Source organism: Canis aureus, chromosome 37, assembly GCF_053574225.1.
Source record: "Canis aureus isolate CA01 chromosome 37, VMU_Caureus_v.1.0, whole genome shotgun sequence".
NCBI classification, from domain to species: Eukaryota; Metazoa; Chordata; class Mammalia; order Carnivora; family Canidae; genus Canis; species Canis aureus.
In genome coordinates this window covers 8358976-8378577 of record NC_135647.1, presented here as the reverse complement: position 1 = coordinate 8378577, position 19602 = coordinate 8358976, and the positions used below count along the sequence as shown (strand labels likewise).

The following is a 19602-nucleotide window of genomic DNA, read 5'->3' as shown; positions in this document are numbered from 1 at the left end:
AAACATTTGCATATGGTTCTCTGGGCAAACATCCTATTTGTATACATTTCTCAAAACAAATCGGAGCTTCCACAGACTAATCATAACCTCATAGAAATTAAACAACTACTTTTTGCAATGGAGTGTGCCCCAAGCTCTGCTTTCATGGAAACATCTACTGTCGCTCACAACTTTAAGACACAGGCTTTTAGATCATCAAACATTGGTGTTTGGGGAAGTGGTAGATATATCTAAACACTGGTGCAATTCTTGTTCAAAAGGAAAAATGTGGAAACAGCCTGGCCCAGATGTGGATAAGAACACCATGGGCAGTAAATTGCAAGTATAGAGTTAGAGGTGGGGTCAGAGGGTTGGGTTTGGGGGGGAGAACCTAAGAATGAAAGAGTCTCTCTCTACCTATCCCTTTCTCTTGCCAAATAGACCGTTTCCAACTACTGAATGACCCAGCACTGAAAATAAAATTGCCTAAAAATACCTAGACCACTTACAGACCCCTATTGGTGGAAAAGACTAGAAATGACCCAATTCTAGGTCTGATTACATACAGCGAGATCAGCCACAGGTCCTTTAACAGTGATATTCATTACCTCTAGCCAGTTGCTCACTTGTAATTGGGACAGACAAGACTATTGTTGGCACAGACAAATTCTTAGAAAGTTCTTCTAAATCCGAATTCGGCTTTCTTGAGGAACAGAGGATACAATATTATCCTCTGGTGGAGCACACAAGCAGTAGTGTGGCAGTGAGCCCTGGAGCTCTGGGGTCAGACAGACATAGGCTCATGCCCAGGACTAAGGAGGATAGGTATGTGGCTACAAGGAGGTTACTCAAACACTTTGAGTTTGAATTTCCTTACTTCTGAGATAGAATAATAAATATGTCCCACTTCATAAGCTTTTAGTAAGGATTATTCCTGGCATATAATAAATGCTTAGACAAATTAATGATTGTCATGGTGTGAAAGGCATAGACATCAGAGTCAGATGGTCCTGAGTTCAAATCCCAGCACCACTGTTATGTAGCTGCCCAGAGGCTCATTAATTTCCCTGAGCTTCAGTTTTTCCAATGTTGACATGTCTCCCTCAAAGGGATTTTGCAAAGATTTAATAAAATAAATGAAAGTGTTTAGTATAATGTCTGTCCCTAATTCTTTTCATCATCATTATTGTCATCCATGTGCACTTAATGTCCTCCCTAATACAAAGTGCTAGGAACTAATACAATATTCCCCCCACTGTCAGAAACAGTACAGAGAATAGTGTGAAGACAGTCTCCCTTGACCTAAGCATGATACAATGATTAATGCAGTCTAATGTTGTATTTGTCTCTTTTCTTTCAGCCCCTCAGAAATGAGTATGAGAGGAGAAAATAGAGGTTCAGGGATCCATTGGTTCTATCTGACTCATTCAGAATAAGTCAATATAAACAAGGTACATCAAGTCAGAATGTTACTAGTAAAGGTAGGTGATATATGACGGTTTTCTTTAGAGAAAGATCTACTTATACTTAGTTAACTTAACACCCACTAATTGTTCTGCAAACACTTGTCAAGTGCCTACAGACTGCATTAGATATAACTGTCCTCTTCTGGATCTCATGGGTTTAGTGGCATCTGGCTTCCTAAGAGCTGCTCGATCAAATGCTATTTCTCATTGTAAAATGACCTCTAGGTGTTTCATTCCATATAATCATCCATGTTCCCACGAAAGGTAAGATGATCTATTTCTTCAAAATCCAGATGTCAGATTGAAAGGATGAACTACCTCCATCAAGATGGTGGCACATAATGGGAGAGTACATTCCCAGTCCTAACATGACTGACAAGCATCCACATCGTTTGGACTTTTTGTTCATCTGTAGAATAAGGGCACCATACTAAGTCATCTAAAGAGTTCATTCTAGTTATCTAGTTCTAAAATTGTAAAATTGCATTATTCTATCATTAACAATTTCCTATAGACAAACAAAGCTACATATGTCACTAAGACAATATCTTTTGGATCACTGATAGAAGGATCTCTCAGCATGGGTTCTTTTTTTAACCCTCCAATATTCAAGAGGAGATTCTTAATGTCACAAGAAAAATGTGACCAGCCTCATAAAAGCTCTTACAGCATACACTGTTGTTTTTCTCACCACCTATCTCCCCTATGCACCTTTATTTCTTCCAAGTTACAGAAACAATTTTGTTCAGATATTTAAGCCATGTGCTTCAAAGGAGGCTAGGCTCCTACATGGTTCCAGAGGTTAAATGTTCATTGGCCTTAGCCAATCATCATTATTCCAACCCCTTTGCCAGTAACCAGTTAAGGAATGGGCAAGTGGCTCCAATTCTAGACAATCAGATATGAAACATGTAATATGAAGGGAAATCTATTAAGTGGCTTTTGGAAAATGTTTCCTTGATGTTAAAAAGGCATATAAGAAAGGAAGCTTCCTTTTCCTACCCCTTTTCTTGGCTGTGCTAGGTAAAGCCTGGAGCTTCTACAGCCATCTTGTGACCACAAAAGGATAAATCTGAGTAGGAAAGTAAGTAAACTCAGCAGAACAAAGCAGAAAAATGGAAAATATGCCAGCCTTTCTTGACATTGGTTGGTTGCTGAGTTAACCCACCCCTGCACCACTTACCTCTAGCCTACTTGTTATATGAGATGTGTTTAAAAAAAAAAAGTGTCCTTGTTTAAAGCTGTACTTTCCAAACTATAATACACATATGAATAACCAGTGTCTCTTGTTAAAATGCAGATTCTGATCCAGAAGATTTGGGGGGGGGGGGAGGGAGCTGTGGCTTCCACAAGTCCGACAAGCTCCCAGGCGATGGTGATATTGCCAGTTCTAAGCCCAAACTTTGAGTAAGAAGGGCTTGTGTCATTTTATAGAGATTTTCTGCTAGGAGTAGTTGAAATTATCCTAAATGCTACAACCCTCAATCTCGCCTTCTTGTTCATCACCTCTTACCTGTGTTGATGAAATCCAATTGACGACCTGAAAATTTTAACATTAATTTCAGTCTCTGTGAACCTGTAATTCAGGCTTTGACTCAGTTCCACACATTTCAATACCCCACCGTCACCAGCACCTTCTCATTCTTTCCCACCTTAAATAAGGCATTCATGGCCCAGGCACCCAGAGTGTGACAAAGGCGCCTGTGAATGCGGGGTGCATTTGCCCTGCTCCACCTCGGAGAGCTTGCCAGCGCACCTGGCCCAAAGGTGAAGCAGCTGCGTGCACGTTGGTTCCTTCCTTGCCATCTCCAGCTCTAAGGAGAAATGCTTGAGCGCTTTTGCAAATCAAAACCTTTTCATCCTGAATTTGGTGATTCACCCTGAATGGCGTCTTCTTGGAAAGTCTGTAATGCACTATTGTGTAAGATGGGTAAAATTGGCCTGTCTCGTTGACAACGCTCTTCTCATGGCTCAGGGCTGGGCTGGGGGAGGTGAAAGAGTCACAATAAAAAGAGTTCTTTACAAACGGCCTCCCTCCCCAGTTAGTGCAGCCATTCCCGTGTACCTGCGTGGGCTGGGCTGTCTGCACCGCAGTTGATATTACTGCCCCCTTTGTTCATCAGAGCCTCTGGATGAGAATTAGGTTTCAGCAGGTATGAAGATGGGGCTTGTTTTTAACAAGGCAAATTTACAAAGCTTCCATACTAAAAAAAAGTGTGGGGGAGTCCAACGTTCAAAGGCCATGCCAAATTTGCTTTTCCCCAAAGCAGGGAGAGACAAAGGAAATCTCAAGCATACCTCCCAGACACAAAGAACATGTGTTTACCCTCCAAATTCAAGCTGAGTGAACTCAGCTCATTATCCCAGGAGCTGGTCACTAATTCTACTCAGTTAAAACAACAACAATGACGACAAAAAAAAACAAAACAGAAAAAACAAAACCTACAGTCGCATTCAAATAGTGAAGTATTATCTTTGCATTTAGGGTTGACTAACATTTCTTTCAGTGCCAGACAACTCTACACCATGAACTTTCATGTATATTATCTTATTTAATCTTTTCAGAAACTGTGTTAAGTAGATGTTTGGATTAGTAAGAAAAAAGTCTAGAATCTGAAATGTGCATATTGAGCCCAAGAGATTTTTACAAGAGGAAAAGGGGAGATTGCATTGAGAAACTATATTAAATGGTGCTAGGACAGTTTTAGAGCATTCATACATTTTTTCCACAAGCTGAAGCAGAGTTCTGGCTTCTGCCTCGTAGTATGGTCATGGTCTTTGGGAACAGGACTGATGGCCAGAAATTTCCTGGTACTTTGAAGCCCTGTATTTATAACCCACACCTACACAGCTGAGACAAGACTTTCTTGGACAGTGCTTGTTAAGTAACCACTGAGAAGAAACGTCTAGTGTGGCTCTTTTAACCGTTGTTCATTTGTACTAATTCCTGCTATTTTTAAATGTAGAAATTTTATGTAAAAATCTGAATTTTTTTTAACTTTCCAAAGAAGTCAGAAGATCTGTCTACACTGGGTCATGGGACAATAACTTGATTGCTAAATAGTAAGTGCCCTTTATTCAGGGAAGGGGGTCTCCAGTTGGCACACTGAAGCTCACCATGCTGTATCTCCAACATAGGGTCCAGTGTCACTACCAAATGCATATCACTCTACACCTAGCTTCCTCTACCTTGGAACTATTGGCATTTTGGGGTCAGATCATTCTTGGTTATGGGGGTGCTGTCCTAAACATTGTAGGATGTTTAGCAGCCTCCCTGGCCTCTACTCACTAGATGCCAGTCATAAGTACCCTTCACACCAGTTAGGACAACCAAAAATGTCTCCAGAATATACCAAATGTCCCCTGGGGGAAAATGTCCTCTGGTTGAGAAACCCTGCTTTATATCCAGCCAACTGTCTTTTCTTTTCAAAGATTTTATTTATCCATGAGAGACACAGAATGAGAGAGACAGACAGACAGACAGACAGGCAGATGGAGAAGCAGGCTCCATTCAGGGAGCTGGATGTGAGACTCCATTCCGGGTCTCCAGGATCACACCCTGGATCACACCACCAAAGGCAGTTCTAAACCGCTGAGCCACCTGGGCTGCCCAGCCAACTGCCTTCATTCATTTAAGATACCAGTCAAGCCCTCATCTACATCAGAGTTTGGATCTCCTGCGGCCTACAAACAGTCCCTCATCCCACCAACAATGGAAAGTCTACGAATACATGTTGATTTCCCTCAATCTAAGGTTTTGTGTTCCCTTTAAAATGAGCATCAGTCTGAGTGAGGTAGTACATTAAGTATCAGTGATTTATATCTTGGAGTTCCCAGATCTTTTCTTAAGGGCAAATTTTCATCAGAAAGGGGATAAGGGACACATGAAACCACCATGTTCAGGTTCAAGAAGGTTGATAAGGAAAAGTGACCTTAAGGAGGGATGGAGCAGGGAAAGTAACAAACGGACTCCATCATTTCCTTAAGCACCAGCCCATCAGGCATCCCCCTGAAACAAAGCTTTATGAGGATCACCTGTGCTCATGCTGAACTCTGCTGCTCTGAATGAGTAGGAGAATAGATGTTCACAAGTCTGCCCCCCTCCCACCTTGCATAATGATGCACCTCATCATATTCTGATGAAACCTGGATGCAATCACATTCTTGTTTTAACTAGTTGTTCTGGCAAGGGGTCTTTCTCCAAGCTCAATTTCTCATGTTGGCAACACAGCTAAGAAAAACATACCCATTTGCCAGCTCCCCTCATTGTCTGCCCTCATTAGAGAGAATGTTGCTACTACTTTCAAAATGGCTGTGGAGCACAAAGGGACTCTGCAAGGAGGGTTGCACTCTGCAGGAGCAATTGCTCCAGGTGTCCTCTTAGCAGGAACGTCAGGACCTAAAAAGATCATTGGGAGAATTTTAGAGCAGGACAAACCCAACTTTACAAGTTGTTTATAACTGAGCAACCACAAGAACCTCATACCCCAAAACTTTTGGTGTGTGGTTAAAACAGTACCCAGAGGAAATGTATAGAATTAGAAGAATATACTAGAGACCAAAAGGTTGAAAATGAATAAACTCAGAAAGCTATAAATAACACAAAAATCATTTTTTAAAGTAGAGGTAATTGATAATAATAAAATGTTAATATAAATAAAAAAAAAAATAAAATGTTAATAAAAATAAGAATCAAGAAAATAAACCATTTTTACAAGTATGATAAAGAAAAAGAGATCAAAGTCATAAATAAATGACATTATGTATGAATAGGGGTGCATAATTATAGCTATCGATGAAAGATTTTAAATACTAAGGCACGAGAGAAACTTTCTGCTCAGTATTGGTCAAACCCTACCTGGAACATCTTGCTTAGGTCTGCACAAAAAAGACAAATGATTCTCCCACAATACTCTATGCATATCCCTATTATACACTTATTCTGGTATATATTTTTCATTTTTCTCACCCACTAGCCCCAGAATGATTTCTGAGAAGAGGCTGAGGAAATGTCATGAGGAAGGCTTGAAAGAAACAGGAATATCTGATCTTTAAAAGAGATCATTACAGAGCACACTAGCTGCCTTCAACAGTGTCGCTTGTCATGGGGAGGAAGGATTCGATTTTTCTCTGGAGCCCTAGGGAGTAGAACTTAGAGCAGTGGACACAACAGAGACAACTAAGATCCAAAATGGTGGAAGAGCCAGTTGGATTATTTGACTTCATTAAGATGCTTCTTTCCCAGAAAGTTTCTATTTAAATTATTTAAAGGTAGGAGGTAGCTCTTGCTTCTTTTAAATTAATTGTAAACTTCTCTGCCTTTCTTCCCAGATTAGCATCCCCATCTCACCCCAAATCACCTGAACAGAGTACAGGGCTCTATGCAGTGGATGGTCATTGTATTCCAGTGAGCAGCTTCCTTTCGGCCAGCTTTGGGTTATAACCATGCACATTTCCACTTCCCATATCTCCATCAGATTCCCAGTTTCTGAAATAAACCTCGTCAGGTTGGTATGAAGCCCGATCTAGCATGGCTAAATATTCCACTGATCTGCCTGCCAGACGCTGCTAGTATCAACATTCTGTTCCTCGTTCTGAATTGCAGTTTAAAATCAATCGGGCTTTTTCCCAAATATCATGCCACCTGTTTAAATCCTCCTTTTCTCCATGCCCAGCATGAATATATTTCTCCAAAAATTTGAATTAATGACTTTTCTTCATCAACTTCATTAAATGTAGAGATTAGACTGACTTTTTAACCTGATCACAGCTCACCCACTATCTGCAAGGATTTGGGTCTTCAGGCAAACAAAACTCCTGATATGTTCACCTAAAGTTATATTTTCTACGAATACCACTTTCAGACAAGAAATGCAATTACTAAAATTGCATCTGATATTTGCAATTACTTAGGTCTATACCTGTGGTGAATTGGTTTCACACTAGAGGAAATGCAAATTACTTTACATCCAGGTGGAAGAGTATTCTCAGAGGTGTTTATTGAAAATCCTACAGCACAACAAACCTAGCAGTTTAGAGAATTAGCAAAAGGTAGGGAGCCGAAAGTTTTTTACTTGCTCAAATTAAAGATATTGCTGTGTATGTGTGTGCCTATATATGTTTATAATGTAAATATATATGAATATGTAGCACACGCTCATCTAGAACAGGCATGGCTAGATGATCATGGTCCTCAGACTGTTCTCCTGGAATACCAATGTTGCTGGCATATCTATCTCCTCCCTCCCCCAACCTGGCTCCTCACAGGGCCAAATCTCTTGGGAGTACATGAAATATGCAATGAATGTGTCTGTCAAGCCTCTTGGTTTCCTATCGAAAACTCACTATCACTAGGATAAAAGTTAGTTAATAGGAACTTATGTTTAGTAAGCCAAACTAACAAACAGCACACCAGACTCCCAAGTATATCAGCTAAAGAAATGACAAGCTTTCTGGAATTAACTTCTCCTTGGGTATGTTCCTTGATGCACCACCCCAGGGTCTTCTACTAAACATCACACATACTCCTTACAGAAGCTGAGGCAAGTCCATGGTTTATCCAAAACTTTGTGCTCAGTTCTTGGAATTATTTGGAAAGATGATACTTACTCTTCAGTTTTAATGAAGGGGAAGGTGGGAGAAAGCTTTTTTTTTTTTTTCCTTTGGGGGATGCTATGTTTTCTTCTGTAGGTAGAGTGATCGTCTCTATCTCATTCTGATTTGTAAGTTTTTGATTTGTAGAGTCCTCTGGTTTCCTTTGGAATCTGTATTTCTAACCACTCTGCTGTTCACACTCCCTCTCTCACACACACACTTTTCCAGAGTGTCTGCTGTGTTATACTATTGTTTTACTAGTGGTAATACTTGGGCATACTGTGAGGTATGTAGGTTTACTGGTAGGGAAATGATATATTGATGAAGAGAAGATGATAGATAGATAGATAGATAGATAGATAGATAGATAGATAGATAGACAGACACCATGTACCCTCTTCTAGAAGTAAGCCCTCAAAATTTAAGATTCCCTAAAAATTTGCCTGAGAGGAGAAAGACAAACTATTTAAAGTGGTCTATACTTTCATCAGAAAGTGACCACAGTATATATCTGATATTCAACATCTGAATCACCTTCCTAGAAATTAGACTGTGTTTGCCATATGAAACTTTACAGAAGGCAGAGGCCATCTCCTCCTTTGCTCATTTGTCTGCTACCTCCACCAAACTGGCTGCCGTTTGTGGCACACAACCTAGTCAGCCAATCAGACCCCACCACCCAAGACACTGGGCCCACTGGCCATGATGAAAAGATGCAGGGACAGCGGACACTGCCAATTATGTCTCATGACCACCATGGCAGTGAAGGCTGTGCCAGCTGGGGCTTAGCAGCATCATCCTCCACAGGACTTCTCTTGTTCCTGCCCAACTACCAAGCATAACTCTCCAGGCTTCCTGGAAATTCTGTAAGACAACCAATATCCTTTTCTTTTCATTTTCTGGCATTTCTTTTCCTTTATTGCAAAGATCTATCAACACAAAGCATGTGTAGAGTTTAAAATTTCAATAGAAGTAAAAGACGTTTGAAGAAAAACAACCATCCCCTGCTTCGTCTCTCAGCCCCTCACTGCTCAGCTATGCTCCCTGGAGGCATCTCTTTCAACCTCTTTGTGTATTTCCTCTGGAGTTTATCTCCATATTCCTCAGTAATTACCCTGCTAGTCCTGGATTTCTCAGTATTAGACACCATCTGTTGACTTCTTTATTTTTTCTGCTAGATGATGGGTAGGTTGCTTCACCTCTATCTGTCCTCACCAAATCCTCCAAATACAGTCATAGAAAAATTTTATTTAACCCAACATTGAGTGGTCACGTTATAAGATCCAGAAAAAGGCCATATAGTACATTCTGATGATCTTTCTCCCACACCATCAATTTTTGTCACACTTTTTGAGACTTGCATGGTTTTCTACTTACCGGTCATTAATATTATTTCAAATGCTTGATTGTACAAGAATTTCAGAAGCTTTTTTTTTTTTCTGGATGCATGATCATATCAGATAATCTCCTTGTGCTCCCTGTTTTCCCTGGGGATATGATGTTTATCCGACTGTTCTCTTTTCAGTTGGAAGCTTTCCTCTCATGTTTGCAGGTTGTTAGTTGTCTGTTTATAGAGTGAAGCCCTAAAACCGATGGGAAGTCCAGCATACATGGGAGGGCCCATACCCTTGTAGGTGTTTCTGTAGCATAAGTGAGGGGAAAGCCCACTCTTTACTGGTGAACTCCTAAGATAATGAATTTTTTTTCTGAAGCTGTTCAATGTCTCCAGAGTAGAATCCCACCAGTCTCCCTTACCAGGGCATAAACCTAGCTGCTGGCCTTCAGAAAAACAAGCAAGGCATCCTACCAGGGCCACTTCGTGCGTCGTGTGGCCCAGTGCAAAATGAAAATGTGAGCCCCTTGTTTCAAAAGCAGGAAAAATGCCATCAAAGTTCCTAAAATATAAAGCGTTCTTCTGCAGTCTCTCTCTCAATTTGTCATCGTGGTTTTTTAGTTGCTATTTAAAGTTGTTCTAAATTTTAAAGAATTAAAATTTTAAATTATTAGCATGATTTTTACTGCTCATCTTTACATCATGCAATGCCAGTTTTAAATGCATCTAACTCTGAAGCAGAATCACTGAAATTACACAATTTTTATTTCCTGAGCAGGTACTTGCATATATATTTTTTGTTCTTAACCAAAACAATGGAAATGCTCCACACACACAAAAATAAAAATAAAAATAAAAATTGTTTTCCTTTCACTTTTTGATATGCACATATTCTACTGAACTCTCCACCTTCATGATGAATAAGTAAGGGCTGATTGCCCTACTTGTTCTTTCGCTTTTTGACATTGGTTTAATTGTAGATGATTTGACAAATACAGGAAATGAACAGGGATAAAGGAAGCACACATGATAGGGTTCCTTGGTGGTCATGTTTCTTAGAACACAACTGCCCCTTTTCTGTGTTGAAAGTTCTGATATGAGCAGAAAGCATGGCCCCTTGAGGATGTCAATGTGCTCACTCTGTGCTCACTTTGAGTCTTGCTAAACTATCGCGCGGCTGGGTCCACTGAACCTCTGTGCTCATGGGCAACAACACTGGAATGGCAGGACGCCTGGGTGGCTCAGTGGTTGAGCATCTCCCTTTGGCTCAGGGCACTCCCGGAGTTCTGGATCCAGTCCCACATTGGGCTCTCTGCTGGGAGCCTGCTTCTCCCTTTGCCCATGTCTCTGCCACTCTCTGTGTCTCTCATGAATGAATAAATAAATAAATATTTTTAAAAAAAACAAAACAAACAAACAAAAAAACACTGGATGGCAAAGAATAGTGGATGAGCACATTATGTGTATCTCCTCTCCTCATATTAATGCTCCATCATCCCACAAAACCTTACTTGCAAAACACAAGCCTATAGATAAAATGATTAAGAATTTCAGAACAGCAACAGTGTTAAGTCAAGCACAAGACTTTTTTGGCCACTTGGTTCCGTGATGGTAGGCCCATGTTCCATGCATAAGTGAGGGGAAAGCCCACTCTTTACTGGTGAACTCCTAAGATAATGAGTTATCTCATTATTTCATTATTTAGCCCTTTACTCAAAACCCTTTTTCGTCATTATTTAGCCCTTTACTCAAAACCCTTTTTCCAACCCATGGCGTCATTATTTAGCCCTTCACTCAAAACCCTTTTTCCAACCCATGGCTTCTCCCTCACCTATCATGGTGCTTGGTTTGAGTCTGCAATTTTTCATATTCAGTTTGTTCAGAGAAGACATATCTTCTAAGTTTAAGAAATATACCTAGAACATAAAACAGATCCATAAGGCATGTGGGAAGCAGGTCCACAATTGATAAGGGTCTCAGTGTGACAAACATGAATATAAAGTCAGATAGGTTCCTATAGCCTGAATGGAGCAAAGTAGGGTAGGTAGGGAATTGGCTAGAAGGGGATATAGAAAATACCAGACTAGTTAACATCCATCAGGGCTTAGAAAAGTAATCTGTTATTGACATATCAATTTATGTAGCTGAAGACTATTGCTTCAATTAAATGACATTTTGCACTTTAAAAATTGCCTTTGTTAAGTCTGGCACTGCAAAAATGTGTGATTTCCCCAAAGTGTTTTTGTTGATGTAATGGAAAATAGTGCATTCTGGAGTTTAAAGAGCTGGCATTGAACCCTGATCTTGGTGCTCCCCGAGTGTAGTTGTAGATAAATTATTTAACCTCTCTGAGCTTTACCTTTCTCTTCTGTAAATAATGGAGGTAACAATATCTGATCTCAGACCACAGTTGTAAAGATAAAATATAGGTTGAAATTATAACATAGTGCCTAACACATTCTTGATGCACAATGAATATTAGTTTTCTTCCTTGCTTTTGATATTATAAAAATCTCTTACAAAGATATATAAGTGAACCAAATATTAAATTGGGAATGATAAGGGGCCAACACAAATTTCTTATCCCCCATGGATAACAGATAATAGATGATATATCTGTAAGTTTTCCTTATTACACTAATGACTTTGCATTTATATGTGGGGTTAAACGTAATGCATAACTGGCTTCCATTTAAGCACTGTACACATAAATTTGATTGGATTTGAGCAAGCAGAAGCACTTTGGAGTTTTTTATGAACTTGTTTTTAAAGATATCTCAAATGTGTCTAATTGGATATTTCTAATTGTTTATTTCTATCAATAGTTATATATTTTCTTATCTTAGTGGACTTGATGCTGCTGTTTGTGGTTAGCCCATTTCAGGTCCCCAAATAATGGCCATTCGTGGGGCCATGTTGTGGTCCATTCATGACCCATGTCTACACTGGGTATCTATCTGCAAGCATGTCTTCTGTACTCGTATGTTGGATGTGTTGCAGATCCTCACTTCAGCAGCTATATTTTCACTTTTTTCACATTAAGATCATGATTGCCAAGATGGTGAAGAAATGACTCAAGAACCTATATATGTCTATATGACTAGCCCAAGATTTAGAGTTAAGCAGCATTCTGCAGCCCTGTACTTGTCATATTTCCTGTTTAATCAGAAGAATAATGCCTTATAGAAATGTCATGAAGGTGCAATGCATATGCAACATAATGTAAGTGTTAATATACAAACTAATATCAATACATTATTTAAGTGCCAGGTATTTGACAATAAGAATAAGCAATGTGAGAAGTGATCGATCTGGGTGGTGGAGTTTGGAGGGGAAGGCCAGGACTTGGCTAGGTAAAAAAGCCATTGCATAGTTATGAGACAATCCATGATATCTCATAGGAAAAGCCTTAATGATTCTCAAAGTTAGGAGTAATCTTGTAGCACATATTCCTTATGCACAATGAATTTTGGCTTTATGCCTTACTTTTGGTATTATAGAAATCTCTTATAGAAATGATGGCTTCCAGTGCAAAGAGTAAGTAGGATGGAAACACTTGACTCTCGGTGGGAAACATGAGAAAGTTCGCTCTGCTCTTGTCTTCCTCCATCTGCTCTGCAGGAAAATAAATGCCCTTGGTACTGCCACTAAACTTCTTCAAAAGAATGTGGGAAAGGGAGAGGAAAACTTTCCAGATGTTCCAGAGCTTCAGAAGGCAATAAGGAAATGTATATCATGCCTTGCCAGGGAAACAGGATATAAGTAAAATCTAAAAAGATCTCCAGGAAAGAGTCCAACCAGAAAGACCAGAAAACCATGATGCAAATTAGAATCTCTGTTTTTAACTTCTGATAACAAGGGTACTCCAGAGTTTGCCCATGATCGCCTACAATATCATGATCATCTTTCTTTCCATATATTCTTAGACCCAAGACTGGCCTTAATAGTACATAGAGTAAGTGACCAACCGAGTCTAAGAACACTGGAAATGTTTCCCCTACCACTTATTGTTTTAAAGATTTTATTTATTTATTCATGAGAGACATAGAGAGGCAGAGGGAGAAGCAGGCTTCTCGCAGGAAGCCTGATGTGGGACTCAATCCCGGGACTCCGGAACCACGCCCTGGGCTGAGGGAGACGCCCAACCGCTAAGCCACCCCTACCACTTATAATTGTAGTTCCATCATTGGAAATTCCTATCTCTGGATTTAGATTTGTTTTTATCTGTAAGAACCCACAATAAACCTTTAATGCCCTTAAAAAACAAACAAAACAAACCAAAAAAAAAAAAAATAAACTTTAATGCCTTTTAGAGGCCTATCTAATGTTGGAATCAGCTAACATTCAGAAAGCTTGCACTCCACTGGTTCTTTAAATGAGAGCATAAATTAAAATAAGTGTCAAAGTTGACTGAGACCCAGATGAACAAAAGGCCCCAGAGGAAACAAGGGAGAATGATCAAGATAACCACACATCTCCTTCTTCACTATGCTCCCTAGAGATGGCCGTCCATGGACCGCCTCTTAAAAAAACAGAAAATAGACTTGCTTCACCTCTAGTGGTTAGACTTACCTGCAAGTATTAACTAAAGAAATCTTGTTCAACAATGAGCCCATTTCACCAACAAACTATCCAATAACCCTTTTGTTCACTGCTTACTCCGCAGCTCAAAAAACTGGGCCACAGAGAAACACCTGCTTAAAATTGCATGGATCATCATATATAGGAACAATTACCTAATTCCTAATCCCCTGAGCAAGAATCTCCCCAGAGAATGGGAAGAGTGTTAGGATAATTTTCCAGTTCTGTTACTAGTCCCTGCTTTTAAATGAGCTTTCTCGGCACACTGGCTTACAGAGAAATAGGTCTCCCATTGTGTGTATGCATAGAATAGTACAGGAAGTAGTCGGTTTTTTTTTTTTTTTTCTTCATGATAAACAAAAATAGCCATTCTTACATCTAGGCAAAGTAACTGCTTGCATTTTTTCCAGTCTTTGGATCTGCCCTTAGAATCTACCAACAGCAGTTGGATGATTTTTTTTTTCAAATGGACTGGCACAGATGACCTTGTGTTTGACTCACTGCAACTGACAGTATTTTCTTTGGTTGAGGACCAAATGGAAAACTATGCTTGCTTTCTGAGACACAGGAGCTCTATTTTGAGAAGGAATCAGACACCAAGGGACATAGCTAGTGTTCTCAGGCAAACCTGAGTCAGATAAGCCCTTTCTTAAATCCTCAATTTCAGCCAAAAATAAACTTCTCTAAGGTTTAAGTCAGCATGAAATGTGTGATGTACCTCTTCCTTCCAGCATCCCTATACTGATGGAGCAAAAAAAAGAAAAGAAAAATAAGGGGATAACTGCCTCTTAGAGGATATTCATGAAAATCGGGAGAAGAGTGGAAGATGGGTAAAAGAAAGTTGAAGTAATTAGGATTCTTATACAGATAAAGGCAGCCAATGGGGTGAATTAATTCTTGAGTATGTAAGGGATGAATACCTGCAAGATGCCATATGATTTTTTCCAATAAGGACAGAGAAAATTATTACATCTGAATTGCTGTCACTATAACAAAATTGGGCAGTAAGGAAAGTGTAAACAGAAGTTAAATCAGAACTCATCTGATCTCTCTCTCTCTTTCAACTGGCCTGTCAACATATTAGGAATCAGATACTCTAAAGAATACAAAACAGATCCCCTTGTGCATACTTTACGAAAGAAATTTCTGAGAATTGATTGTGTAATTTCTGAAAGTTCTCACTTATTTTGAAAATATAAATGGATGGACATAGGAGAGAGGAAAACAGTGAGGAGATTGTGTGGAGATGGTGGTGGTATGCCTTGAGTCTGACACCCAGAAAGGAGTGGATCGGAAGGGAAAGCCTCCTCTGTCATCTCAGCCTAGACATCAGGCTTCCTTGGGACCATGAAGATCCTGAAATGAATTATCCTCTGTCAGGAAACACAGAGGATTTGATCATGCCTCATCCCTGAGAAGGCAAAAACATTCTAAAGAAGAAGGATGGACATGATACCGGGACTGGTCTTCATCCTACAGCAAGAAGTATATAATTTATCCCTATGGACCTCATGTGAACTAAAGGGGTTTGCAGAGGGGCCCAAGAAGTGAGATGCTAGAGATTAAATCCATCAGAACTACATCCTCCCTTCTATTTTGTTATGAAGACTTAAAAAAAAAAAAGACATCTTGGCTCTAAAAACAAATAAAATTGGAAGATTTAAGTGAGACAAAAAAAGAAGTAAATAACTTGATTGTTCTTAGATTTGTTCAGAGCAAGGCAAAAGAGAAAAAAAATCAGTTATAAACTTTAATGTAAGGTGCCATACTACTGATAGAGAAATTAAGAGTTTTGATGCAAACCCAGCTGTCAGACAGGTAGAAAATATGATATAGCTCTTGAGAAAAGAGAATGCTCCTGGAACAGATGGGCGTACCTCTGAGCTTTATAAAGCATTAACTAGCTGTTTAAATAAGTCCTTAGCAGATGTTTTCAATGTAATTTTGGAGGTGAAATGGAAAAAAACAAAGTCCAAGGCACAAGGGGAATTGATATCACAAATAAGAGACATCCTTGAATTCAGAGAGCAAATTATTGTCAAAAGTTTTTCTTTTTTTTAAAGAATAGCCGCAGTATTTGTAAAATCACAATACATTACCAAAATGCAATTAAAATAATGTATATTGTGGTATTAGCCTCTAGAAGAAGTAAAGAGACATATTTAAAGAAAAAGATGGTTTACAGGGGAAGCTACGTGAGATGTACAGCTACTCATCTAGGACCAAAAAGGCAAGCAAATGCCCATATCTCCACTGTGATACGCAGGAGATTTGTTTTTGTAACAGTACCCTGTATATAATGTTTACATGTAGTAGAGGAGAGATAAATCACAAAGAGAGAAAGGAAAAGATGCTCATAGGTCTATGTTGAATATATGATGTTTATGTGTCCAAAATATGTAAAAAAGAAAAAGTCATAGCACACAGAAAATAAAGGGAACAGTGACTTTTCTCCTACAAAGGCTCACATACATCCATACTTCAAAAGATCAGCAAACATTTCTCAGGTGCCTCTCAGTAGTACCAGCCAGTGGACTAGGTGATGCAGAGGGAGATGAGTAACACCCAGTCCCTACTCTTGAGTAGCTGGTCTTCCTTGAAGGCTTCTTACTACAAGTCCCTTCACCTACAAGTGCTAAAAACCCATACCTTTACCTACCAACTTGGAGAGATGATAGAGGGAGGAAAAAGACGGAGAGCCAGAGAGACTCAGGCTCCACATGAGAGAGAGGCTAGAGCAGAAAATGTCTAAGACCATCACTCTGCTGGGATGGAGACCCATATGTCTAACCACTCAGCACATTCACCTCAACAAATGACTACATATTATCATTTAGTGTGGAAAGAGAGGACAAATGAAGAGAGAGGAGGAAGACACATGCATGCCTGCCAAATCCAGGCATGTGTGTTGAGAAATGACGTGGGAAAACCCAGGAATGAAAAACACACGTTTTTGACAGAATTCACATCATTCAAGGGTTCATTAAATCCAGAACGGTGGCTTAGAGCAGATTTTTGCTCCTAAATAACCCAGGACTAAGCCAAGGCTTTGCCAGTCACAAGATGTGTGACTTATAAAGTTTATTCATCTGCAAAATGGGAATAAAAACACACCCACAAAGCGTCGTGGCAAGAATTAAATCAGATCATTCACACAAAGTGTGTTTATCATGGTGCATGAGACTAACAGGAGCTCAACTAATGTTTTCTATCATTACCATTACCATTACCAAACCTGCTTATATTCATGCAACTTTTTTACTTTATTGTGTAGCTATATCTACCTTTCTGACCTCTCAGCGTATCTTGTTTGCAATGTTTATCACTGGTGCATTCCTGAAGTCCTTATTGAGCATCTGTTCTGTGGCGGACCCTGTGCTGGGGACACAGCGGGGGTCAAGACAGGTGTGGTTCCTGCCCTTGGAGTTCAAAGTTTGGGAGAAGAATTACTAGAAACATGATATTACTGCCAACATTCTTAGCATCAAAAAATTTCAGAAGAATCCTTCCAAGACTCACAGTGATCCAAATAGCTCTTACAAAATGGAAGAGAAACTCTCCCCCACAGGAAAGCTAGAAGGGGAAAACATGAGCATGAGACAGGATGAACACTGATCCTGGCACTGAGTCTTCTGCGTTAAAGTAATTCTGATGACCACAGATCTTGCCATTCCACGCTCCATTTCTCTGACGGTTCTGCTCTTCTTTACCTTTGCTGCTACTATTCTTGTTCCTAAATCATCACCTACCAGGCACTACCGCTAGAGGCTCCTTAGTGCATTCCTTAGTGCATCATTCCTCCAACCTCCCCTGACAGCCTTGCAAGACTTTCCCAATCATCTCTACCCTACTCCAAACTTGGCAACAGTCTTCCATTACCCACAGGGCAAAAGCCAATGACTCTCCCTGGCAAACAAATCTGTTCATGAACCAGACTCTTCTTATATGTCAGGTCTTGCCATTTGCTCTAACCAAATTTTTACCCTGTTTTATTTTCTTTTTTTAAGATTTTATTTATTTATTCATGAGAGAGACAAAGAGAGAGGCAGAGACAGAGGGAGAAGCAGGCTCCCTTTGAGGAGCCTGATGTGGGACTCCATCCCAAGACCCCAGGATGACAACCTGAGCCAAAGGCAGATACTCAAACACTGAGCCACCCAGGTGCCCCAATCTGTTTTAATTTCTTAAAGGTTTCAAAATGATAATATTACCTCTCATCTGTTTTTCCACAGGCCAGCCCCTCTGCCCAGAGTACTCTGTCCCTCTCTCTTGGGCTCCCTAGTATTATCTTGGCTCCTCAAACCTTGATTTTAGGAATCTTAATGGCTTATCACATTTTTTCTGTGTCTATCTCTCCACTGGATGGCAAGGTTAATGTCTTGCATTTTGGTATCCCCACATCTGTGATATTGCGTAACTCTAAATAGATGCTCAATGAAAAAAATACCTGTTTTTTCATTCATTATATCTTATTGGATATTCATTGAAACTGTGCCTTTTAGAAACTATGTGAGGCTGGCAGAGCCAGTTTGGGATTTTTGTCCTGTTGTCAAATGATAAAAACCAAAATCAAGAAATATTCAGAAGTGATGGTCCAGGTAAATAGACATAATACAAGTTGTTTCTTAAACAACCTTCACATTCTCTCTTCTACTAGTCCACGTGACCTCTGAGTATAGGGATGTGAAGCAAGAGAAATAGATTGAATAATAAAAGTAAATAATATAGCAAGAAAGCAAAAGAAGGGATTTGCAGGTGTAAACCAAAAATAAATTAGATCATGATCGTGAATTTGTTAGTCACTTTCCAAAAAATTTACTCCTAAAGAAGAATTTTCTACACAATTTTCTACAGAATTTTCCATTCTCAAACCAAACAAAAAACATTCATGCTTTTTGATCTACCTACCATTTAAAACTTTTGTTCTTTCACTGTTTGTAGTCCTCAACTTTCAGTTTCCAAAATGACATCAGGTATTCAATTTAGCTATAAAACAAACCTACAGCTCAGGTAGAATGTTGCCTATAGGATTGCTTGGCTGGTGATGCCCGCAGGATTCAAACAGGGAAACAATATTGCTTTAAGCTACATCCACTCTCTAGACAGTGTCACTGGTCACGGGTAGAGAGGCAAATTCACGAGCAGCATTGTGGGAGTTAATGAATGGCTGGCCAGATGGTGCCTGTCAGAAGGTGTTGACTCTTTAGACAACTGGGACTGTTTCCTGAGAGTAAATGAGAAGTGCAGCAGAAACGGATTGCATCTCAATCACACAGAGGCAGACAGACCCACTGCTAATGAAAATAATCACATAGCCAGGCATAGTTTTCCTCTTTTGATTTTGTTTGTTTGTTTTATATGGTAGACATGGAGGAGGATCTCGCTGAAGATATAGTTTTCATGTTAAGTTATGCTATGGAGAAAATATGAAAAGCTATCTATAAATTGCATATTAGTATTCTTAATTAGGAAGTATCAAAATACAACAAGGAAAAAAATTTGATATAGGGGTAAACAAGCCTGGAAATAATGAGAGCATTTCAGCTACTATAGCATGAACTGCTTGGAAAGAAAGACAAGTTAAAATCCAATGACCTACAGAGGTTGAAAGATGCTTAAGCTGATAGAGCCCACTAACGAAATACTGAC

At 39.6% G+C, this 19602-nt stretch overlaps 1 long non-coding RNA gene across 39 annotated transcripts in view; it reads right to left on the bottom strand.

Moving 5' to 3' along the window:
* The window catches only part of LOC144306781 (uncharacterized), a 350851-nt gene that overhangs the window by 263361 nt on the left and 67888 nt on the right, over positions 1-19602 (bottom strand). For 4 of the 39 annotated variants that reach the window (XR_013373892.1, XR_013373889.1, XR_013373879.1 and 1 more), the window contains exons 3-4: positions 11204-11288; positions 4918-5844 (exon numbers count right to left, since the gene is read on the bottom strand). The exons of 34 other annotated variants lie outside the window; for them this stretch is intronic. This is a non-coding gene — a long non-coding RNA (uncharacterized LOC144306781). Of the gene's footprint in view, positions 1-4917; positions 5845-11203; positions 11289-19602 lie in introns of those variants that run through there. One more of the 39 variants, XR_013373881.1, reaches the window with a different exon arrangement.